Source organism: Cydia fagiglandana, chromosome 23, assembly GCF_963556715.1.
Source record: "Cydia fagiglandana chromosome 23, ilCydFagi1.1, whole genome shotgun sequence".
Classification (NCBI taxonomy): domain Eukaryota; kingdom Metazoa; phylum Arthropoda; class Insecta; order Lepidoptera; family Tortricidae; genus Cydia; species Cydia fagiglandana.
In genome coordinates, this window is record NC_085954.1 from 6,920,377 (window position 1) to 6,931,112 (window position 10,736).

General features: G+C 38.8%; 1 long non-coding RNA gene across 1 annotated transcript; it reads left to right on the top strand.

Annotated features, from left to right (window-relative positions):
- The first annotated feature begins 910 nt into the window (after window positions 1-910).
- LOC134676007 (uncharacterized) lies at window positions 911-10,471 on the top strand. Its single transcript, XR_010099862.1, has 3 exons — window positions 911-977; window positions 1,686-1,811; window positions 10,338-10,471. It is a non-coding gene; the product is annotated as an uncharacterized LOC134676007 (long non-coding RNA).
- The last annotated feature ends 265 nt before the right edge of the window (window positions 10,472-10,736 follow it).

The window sequence follows — 10,736 nt, forward strand, 5'->3', positions numbered from 1 at the left end:
TAAAGAAACAATATTTTTTTATACTTACGACTAGTTTAATTAGAATTTATATTTATAGAAAACAAGAATTTGAAAACGTGAGTAAACAATAATATTTAACAGTTAAAACTGACTTTACGAAACTTACGCGTAGGTACGTACCTACAGTTGACGTCAAAGCCATGTATGTATACATTTTAAGCCTTTGAGTTATAATATAGCATAGTTATAATTATGTCCCGTTCGCAAAGTGCCATTGACTACCGGCATCATATGGACAGGACAGCAATATAATTACGCGCGTGCTTTAGAGACATCAAGAACAGGCCGGACAACGCAAATATTTCAAAAGTAAAGATAGTCCCGTTCATATACTTAATTCCGGCTGAATATTCTCGTTGTTTGGTGTCAAATCGCATGGTGCGCACTAATGCCACAACGTGTTTGGTTGATGGGTTGTGCAGTCACTGCACGATTGGCTCGCATCCGTCACACAACGCACTTTGACATCAATGTTCCTGAGAGCCTACCACGAACCACGCTCGACGTGTTACCTTCCTGTCACATTTACGTACGAATTGGTAAATCTTTACTTTATGGACCGTCGATTTTTGGGGTGGGGAAGGGGGAGGGGGGAGGAGGGGAGAGGGCTACCCCATAGTCCAAGTCAGAGCAAGAAACGTCTACAACGATTTTATTAAGCATACTCACTGCAAGTTATAAGTTTGCGTGATAAGGTCATATAATTTTGACCTTTGAGATAACAGTTGCACTGCGTGTGCTATTAAAAACGTTGCACACTTTTCTTGGTCTAATTCTAGTACATTATGATACAAGTGAGCTACGCTGGTCAATAAATTCGAGTCGATATTGTGCGCGCCAGGTGGAACTCCTGGAAGCGAGCGCGCAATAAGAATGCCGATGTGTGTATTAATGACCATAGCACACGTGTTTCAAACGACATTTTTCAACACACTTGCAAGAAAAAAGACCAATACGTATGTGTACGTAAACGTAGGTAATCAAATTTTGATTAGGTACTAAAACAGTTAGTAAAGGGGTCATCCATTAATTACGTCACACCAATTTCTAGGTTTTTTGACCCCCCCCCCCCTTGTCACACTTGGTCACATTTGGCAAACCCCTCCCCCCCTAGTGTGACGTCACATTTTTTCTACGAAATCGCCAAATCGAATTAAGTAAGTACCTAAGTATTATTAATATTTTATCAAAATATTTTTGACGATATAAATATTAGTAATTTTATAACCCAAAACTGCTTAGGAAAGAAAATTAAACGATTAAAAACTATTTTCGTTTTAAAAACTTGTTATTTAAATGTACAGCGAACTAAATAATTTAAATAAATTTTCGGTTACTGATGAAGTTAAAGTGACGTCACAAAGTTTGTGTCTCCCCCCTCCCCCATGTCACAATATGTCACATTTTCTTGACCCCCTCCCTCCCCCTAAACGTGTGACGTAATTAATGGATGACCCCAAAGGTACAATAAAAAAGTGTTTTACCGCATTAGTTGAATAATTATAACATTACCGCACAAGCTCGTTAACTATAATGAATAAGCATGCGAGTTTAATATCTAGGATTATGAGCCTAAAAGCGGTTCAAAAACTTCCAAGTGTGATGAAAATAAATACTTAAGTCAAAAACTTTCAAATCCTTGAAATCTTTTTCTTCTGTTTCAGTGATCATGGCACTAAATAATTGCTGTTACTGCTTAGAATTGCGCATAGGGTGCGCTATAATCTTGGTCATATACGTTATAACAAGCTTGCCTCTTGCCTATGTATACATAACACTTCAAGAATCAAGTAAGTACGTTGCATAATATTTTTCAAACTCAAAGGGTAGGATTACACCTGTCATCTACTCATCTCCATATAATTGCTTAAGCTGGCTCATTTAACTTAAAGGAGACATTCCTTTATTTTTTTAAAGAAACTAAACTGCATTCAAAGATTTTCTAAAATTCGCTTGCCTCGCCCGGGACTCGAACCGACTAAAAATTCCAAAAAATAAAAACCCGCAGTTTTATTCTACTAGTCGATACAGTTAATGTTAATGATAACATTTCTTCAAGAAACATTAGGTCTTACACTCGTCTGTCGTACAAAATATCCATAAAATCTAATATTTAGTACTTAAGATTTTTTCAGACAAGCCAATTGAAGAAAAAAAGAAAAATACTATGAAAATGCAGTTCTGTTTCTTTTTAAAAATAAAGGAATGTCTCCTTAAGGTAGTTTCCCTCCAGGGCCCGACTTATCTTTCCACCCTGTATAACCTAAAAACGCTAATCTCTCAATGCGAATTCGCTGTCGCGTACATTATACAGGGTGGAAAGGCACGACGATCCTTTCCGCAAAAGGAGGATTGTTTAGCCTAATCTCTATATTTTCTCCATAGAAACTATGTTAATATGGACAAACGTTTCTAAATTATGGCCTTTTAAACATCATGCAAAAAACTACTTTATTCTAACCCTAACAGGTGACAGGGTCAATGAACTTTCTTCTAAAAAAACAATCAGTATACGACAGGAAATTATACTAATTTTTTGCCGTCTAACCATTCTTAGGTCTGCTTACAACACGGTAAGAATCGTTGCAGGATTTTCGCTCTCTTAGTGGTTCCACTTGTTCAATACTTGAATGAAGTAGTTATGTTATTCCTTTATATTAATAACTAGATGAAAACTAGGTGAATACACGCATCCTGCGTGATAGGTAGTCTTCATGTTTGGGGTACCGTCTACCGTGGAGTTGAGAAGTTTCGGTACCTGGGATGCACTGTTACCGACACAAGCACCAGAGAGGAGGAGATCAACATACGCATCCAAAACGGCCTGCGGTGCAGTGCAGCCCTCCTCAAAGTGTTGGTGTCCGGGCTTCTCAGCAAACATACAAAGTTACGGATATATAAAACCGTTATACGGCCTATCCTAATGTATGGCTGTGAGGCCTGGTCCCTAACACTAAAAGAAGAAGGTCAGCTCCTGGTAGCAGAGAGAAAAGTTTTTCGCAAGATCCTGGGACCTATTCAGAGAGATGACGGCACCTGGAGGATCCGGAAAAATGCCGAGATCGAGGAGTTAGTGGCCGAATCCAATATCATCGGCGAAACGAAAGCGCACAGACTTCGCTGGTTCGGTCACCTACTCAGAATGGGAGAGGATCGGGCTGTCAAGAAGGCGTTCTTGGGACGATCGACTGGTAGCCGTCCGGTGGGTCGGCCCAGGTATCGCTGGGAAGAGAGTGTGGCGGCGGATCTGCTTCAGCTTCGCGTCAGTAACTGGCAGGAAGTTGCGCAGGATCGGGACAGGTGGCACGCTCTCGTTTCGGAGGCCAGTTAGTTAGTTAGATGAAAACCCGGCTTCACTCGGGTAAAAAAAAATAATAATAATAGGTATTCATTTTGAATTGAGTAATTATTTACTTTTAGACTTCATCATGATTCATGATTCATCAACGACATGATTAATCATGGCGGTTACATGCCTATCGCATCTAGATATGAGCGCCGCGCCGGCGCGCCGCCGCCGCCGACGAAAATTTCGCGCCGCCGCCGCCGACGCTGCGCTATCGGCGTGGCATCGGCGTGACCTTGTTAGATACTACTACTTTCAGAATCAGATAATATATATTTTATCGAGTTTAGATCTTTAACGGCGCCACTCTGAATAACTTATAGACATTCAAAAGGTATTTTTTTAGGTCCATAAAATTCAAAAATATCGAAGGTAAATTCAAACTTTTCTGTCTGGTAACCGCGCTACTAGTCTTAGGACAACGAAATTACAAATTTTGTCAGTTGGTTAGCTCATCCGTCATTCACCACGAAATTAACCATTACAAGCATGGTTGAATGATTTTAAAAGGTGTAAAAAGGTTAATTTCAGATATTAAGCGTTTTCACGTCAAAAGGTCCTGCCGTTGGCTTCGCACGGAAGGACGTCGGAAACGGAAACTGGTCTCGGCCTAGCATTGCTCGCATGGAAGTATGCCGCTATCTAGCTGAACCTCCAAGTTTTCGGCTCTGTTTGGAGCTCAACTTTCGGCCCCGCTTTTAAAATGCTTGGTCATTGGTTTTTGTCCGATCTTAGCTCCACTGCAGCGCGGCCTTTGGCCTCGCACGAATACGCCTGCATCTCCAAGTTTTTAACATTAATGGCCTCGGTCTTTCTCGACCTTCGGACTTGCTTACACTAGACTAAGCTGTACTCTCTTGCAGCTTGGTCTTCGGCCTCGCACAGAAGCGCACCGTAATCGGCGCTCCAGGAATTCAGCCGTCAGCCAAGCTCGCACTTGGCGTTCGATTCTAAGCTGTATGCTTAATACCCGCAGCTCAGCCTCTGGCCTGTCATGCTCGCATGGGAAGGCGTCGGATTCAGGTATTCGGTGTTACGTGGAGCTCAGCCTAGGGCCTCACCTTTTGACATAAATCGGTTTTGTTGGGTTGAGTTTGGTTAACGACGGAGCTTAATTTTCCTTACTTCGGCTCTTTAGACTGTCGACAAGACGTTTACCTGATGATACAGTCAATGCGCTACTTTTTACTTAGCACAACAGATAAAAGGGCCTCGCAAAGATTTTCCGGCCAGGGTCTTACCAAAATTAAGACCGGAAACTATATAAAACTTCGTACCTATATTCAATAAATTATACTTGAAATCGAAAAATGCACTTATTTTATAACTTTCCTACAGCAAAGACATGTTTTTTCGGTAAAATTTCGGTTTGAATTATTTTTTCATTAATCAAAGGTTTCAAGGCCACGCCGCCGATTCGCCGCCGCCGCCGACCTATTTTGACCGGCGCGCCGCCGCCGGCTAAATGCTTATCGGCGCTCATATCTAATCGCATCTCATAAAACTTTAAATCCGTAACATACAGTTATAACTCTAAAAAAAACCGGGCAAATGCGAGTCGGACTCGCGCACGAAGGGTTCCGTACCATAATGCAAAAAAAGAAAACAAAAAAAAGCAAAAAGAAAACGGTCACCCATCCAAGCACTGACCACTCCCGACGTTGCTTGGTCAAAACCCTTTGAGTAGGGAACCCTAAAAACTTACTATTTCGATATATCTAAAAACAAATATGTAATTAAAAAACCGGGCAAGTACGAGTCAGACTCGCGCACGAAGGGTTCCGTGCCATAATGCAAAAAAAAAACAAAAAAAAATTAATATTTGGCGCTAGAAGAGCGTAACTCTATAATTAAGAGCCAACAGGAGTGGTCATTCCTCCATACAAACGTACTCCTCGTTTTCCTCCGTGGTTTTTGAAGCTAGAGCAATGATTTTTTCAACACAGATTAATATTGTCAATATCTGTGTCGGACCGTTTTGCTTTTTGTGATATTTTTTGTTTTTTAAGGCGCTAGAGCCCTTCAAAAATGGCCAAAATGGCCTGATTGACTATGCCGCAATGAGAGGCGTGGTATTCAAAACTGATATCAATTAGCCAAAAAAGCAAAACGGTCCAACACAGATAATTTCATAATCATTTAGATTTCCAGGTTACGATTGGTTAAGTTTTGGAGGAGGAAAAAGAGGAGTACGAAACCTCGATTTTGTCATTTTTACGCAGGATTTTTCGCCTCAGCTGCAGTTGTCCCTACCGCACTAATTTTAGGGGCGGAGTCAAGTTTCTAAATACGTACACAGCCAGAAAAGTGATGGGCAATAGTCGACATTTAATGTCGATAATCTAGTGATGTAAGAAGTTATCGATAAACCGTCTTGTGTGAAAATATCTAGATCCTCCTAAGACACAAGAGGTTTTGCGTTGAGAGGGAACACATTTTTGTAGTTACAGTCTATTTTGTAGTACAACATACACAGTACAGTAATATTTCAAATTAGAAATCAAAATCAAAAATATTTTATTGCATGGTTATGGGTTTACAAAATTTTTAGGTACAGTCACGCTCCGTAATTGTCGAGCAATTTAAGGTCCTAGCTAGGGAATGCAATCTCGCACCAAGATTGGCGATTCGAGATCTCGCACGAAAAATCCAAATCGAGATTGGGTGTTTCGAGATCTCGACAGTTAGATTTTCGGGATCGAGATTAATATCTCGACGAGATCGAATTTGACAAAGTAACTAAAAATGTGTTATTTTAATCAAAAATCTCCAAGAATTCCATACATATAGACATCGTAAAATCGGGCGTATCGAGATATTCCTAGGAATATAATGAAACTCCGACATTTCATGATCTGCCTAGCGAACACCAGCCATTTTATGCAAACCTCAAGGTGTGATATTCTGGTATTCCTATAGTCTATAGGCAAATTAAACAAAAGTCGTCTCCTTCACGATTTTCGTCGACATCTCTTCTAAATACCTAAAACTGGTATGGACGTGTTCCTCGTGGTCTCCAAAATATGACTAGACCGGTTTTTATTTTATGGAGGGGGGAGGGGACGTGTCGAAAAAAAGGAAGAAAAAAGTGGGCGGCCGACCAGCATTGATATTTGTTCACGTCTTTAGTCTTATGGGACCGATCGGTTCGTGTGAGATGTCGTTTGAAAGAGTAATAAACGTGCAATTATTGTTTTTTAATAACCGTAGTCATAACTGTAGTCATTTACTAAATATTTAAAATATATGATTTTTTACCGTACATGGATGGCATAAGTACTGACAAAACATGCGTCTAACTCAATAAATTATAACTTTACCGCAATTAATGTTATTATAAAATATACGAAAAATTTCATTAGCTTTCCAAAAACATAAGTTTTATGTTGTATGATATTATATAACAAAGTAATGATGAATTTTGTTCCGTCACGTAAATGGCGAGCGACCGACCTCAACTGATCATTATTTCTCGGGTTCTATTTTACTGATCAATTGGTGATGCATACCATTAGAAAAATATTAAACATACTATAATTGGTTTCTAATAACCGTAGTCATAACTGTAGTCATTTACAAAATCATTGAAAATATATGATTTCTCGATCAATTATTTTACAATGCGCCCGCTATGAAGCTAGGAATATCAAAGAATGCATTGCTCTGATGGATCTGCAGTCTCTATCATAAGGAAGATCGTGATATGCCTGGGTTAATATTAGATCAGGAAACGGTGGTGTTTCATGATACGCCTAGGATTACGATTTTACGATATGCCGCCGACATACTACTTATTTAAGGTACCTCATGTTATATTTTGAAAATAACAACAACAAATTAAATTGACATTTAACATAAAATCAATTTTAATTTTTACTTGACTTCTATGAAATGCTATCGATGTTAAACCACTATTTACCTTTACTTAGAAACTGCGTAACAATAATAGAGCTAAAGCCGGACACATAATAGCACTGCCTGAACAACATGAATCTAAGGTCATATATTACTTAAAACAAAGTATTTCACTTTCAGTCTTGTTCGAGATCTCGAAAATATTAATCGAGATCTCGACCGAGATTGCATATATCGAGATTTCCTATCAACTAGGTTAAATTTCGAAAATACGTGCGAGATCTGGCGAGATCTCGAAATTGCGAGATCTAGATTGCATTCCCTAGTCCTAGCTGAATTGGTTGTTTCATAGGTACACTTACTCTTACTTTATAGAATATCCAATCCTGCCTTACAAAGACGTTAATATTTATATTTGTCATGTCTATACTTCGTTTCTGAGCATTATTAAAAAAAAAAATTACTTGATACTAGTATTAACCACTAAGTACATAAATAGTGTAATTCGCCAGTAACAGGCCACTATTAGTAACTGGCCACGCCAAACCAAAAATGAATTCTATTCACCTATAAATAGAATTCATTTTAGTATAAGGTGGCCGGTTATTGAAACCTTATACGGGGTCATCCATTAATAACGTCACACGAATTTCTAGGTTTTTTGACCCCTCCTCCCCCTCCTTGTCACACTTGGTCACATTTGGCAAACCCCTCCCCCCTAGTGTGTCGTCACATTTTTTCTACGAAATCGCCAAATTGAATTAAGTACCTAAGTATTATTAATATTTTATCAAAATATTGATGACGATAACCCAAAACTGCTTAGGAAAGAAAATTAAACGAATAAAAACGATTATCGTTTTAAAAACTTGTTATTTAAATGTACCGCGAATAAAATAATTTAAATAAATTTTCGGTTACTGATGAAGTTAAAGTGACGTCACAAAGTTTGTGTCTCCCCCCTCCCCCATGTCACAATATGTCACATTTTCTTGACCCCCTCCCTCCCCCTAAACGTGTGATGTAATTAATGGATGACCCCTACCTACTAAAATGAATTCTGTATAGAGGTGAATAGAATTCATTTTTAGTTTAGGGCGCCCAGTTACTGGCGAATTACCCTATTCGATATCGAGTTCCGTAAACGTAAGCCGGGTACGTAAAAAAGTTCAATCGCAATAGGGTAATTCGTCAGTGGCCACCCCAAACCAAAAATGAATTATATTCACCTATAAATAGAATTAATTTTAGTATAAGGTGGCCAGTTATTGAAGTTATTGAAACCTTATACTAAAATGAATTCTGTTTATAGGTGAATAGGATTCATTTTTAGTTTAGGGCGGCCAGTTATTAAAAGTGGCCAGTTACTGGCAAATTACCCTACTTAGTAGTAGCAGTAACAAAAAGTGACAATGCAAATTGCAATCAGTGAGGTGCGCGCCAGTGCGAGTACGGGCGCACAGTACGCGTCTGTGTGCCTGCATTACACATACAAATACAGTCTCTCACACCGCGGTTACGCCCCGTCAGAGCGGCGGGTATATTCAGCTTGAAATCTCAAAATTGACTTTTAGCTCAGCTCCCGTTTCGTCTTAAATGTCTCCAATTTCGCCTCTAAATACGGCAACACCTCATTAACCACTCACTGGTGGCTGACAGTTAACTGGTTTTCTCATGGACCCGTGAGTGGTGGATCGCCAGTACATACTGCTTTGTTTGATCCGACCATTAACGGGTTGACCATCACTTATATCGACAATATTATCGCCGGGTCCCTCGCACTACCTAGGTTTACTTAGAACGTCATCTCGTTCACGGAGAGGGTTGTCTGTGTTTGTTCTTGTACTATTGTGAATATAGTTTATGCTAGTGTTTGATAATTTTGTCGTGTGCATGTGTAGCGACGCACGCATAAAATGCATTAGTGTTAACATTATTTGTGTGCGATACCTCGTCCCCCGCGCCAAAAACGACAGAATGTTTCAGATAGAAATTAGTGCGCGTCGCCACTCCGTTGTTAATTACTCCGAGGTTTGATCATTAAATACTTATTTAATAATTTGTTTTTCTATTTCAGGTGGAGTGAGTAAATATTTCCTATATATTGTCATGGCATTGCTGACATTGCTTTCCCTTCTAATGGCCATTTATTTAATATGCCCTGTTAGTATGTCAGTTAGTTTGTTAGTTAGTGTGGGTCAAATCTTGTAAAAGCTAAATGTGACCCACTTCGCGATTTCTGATTGTGAACCTATGCAATGTCATGGTACCATCGAGCTGATCTGATGATGGAGACAGGAGACATAGGAACTCTGTGATGAAACAATGCAACCTAATTGTGTTTGTGGGTTTTAGAATTGTCTCGATGAGTATTAGTTGAGTGTGGTAAAAAAAGTACAATCAGCGCTAAAAGCTTGTACCAAAAAGTATCCTCCTTCTACCTAGCGTTATCCCGGCCTTTGCCAGCTTTTTTGGCTTGTACCAAAAAGTATATTTTTGGCAAAAAATTATGTTTTTATGGTGTGAAATAACTCGGGTAATAATATTTCTTACCTAAAATAAATGGGTCATCTCTCGTTTCGTGCCGCTTTAACGTTTTTGTAACGTAGAAGTACTAATGCTCGACGGTGCACTAGTATTCGACATGGGCACTTTATGTCAAAGTTATATACCTAGGTTAAATTTGAACGGCAAAAATTTTTCTGTAAGTATTCAAATTTAATCCTTGTCACTTTGACATAAAGTGCCCATGTCGAATACTAGTGCAGCGTCGAGCACTAGTACTTCTACCTTAATGTATAATGAACTGTTAACAGCCACTGGCTGTTGTGTTCTGTTGGATACCTATTCTACTGATACCTTTATTGTAAGTACCGGTATTTTGCCGTTTTATTTGGGTACCGTTACCTACTGTTGGATACCTATTCAATTGAAACATTGGCAAAATGCCGGGACGACGCTAAGATGATGATGAATGAGCAATATAGTAAATGAGTATGTGAGTGAGTGGTATACAATAGAACCAATACTACTTAAGAACAATAAATAAATCGTACCGTGTAATTTCACGAATGTGAAATCGAAATAAAATTATATATTTTTATTTGTTTTACAGTGCGAAGAAGAAAATGAAAAATTTAGACCTTATTTAATAGTTACGGTTGTATTGGCACTTATCTTACATTTATTTGAGGGCATTTGGACAATTGTTAAGACAGATAAATACGCTTACACTGTACCTCTCTTGGTTGTCCCGGCAGGTAAGTGTGGATATAATATTATAGTCATATATTATCCGCAATTTGGTCGGAAAAGTGTATAATTGTTTGATCGGTAAAAATATTTATAAAAATCAATGGGTTATTCCCACTAGTTACCATCAATTTTTTACCAGTGGGATTTTTTTTTCAACCTTTTACCACTACCTAGTTGGTTACTAAGTTTTGTTACTCGATTTGCAACCTCTTTCTTTGCGTTAAAACAAATGCTACCAAACAAATAAAAAATGACATAA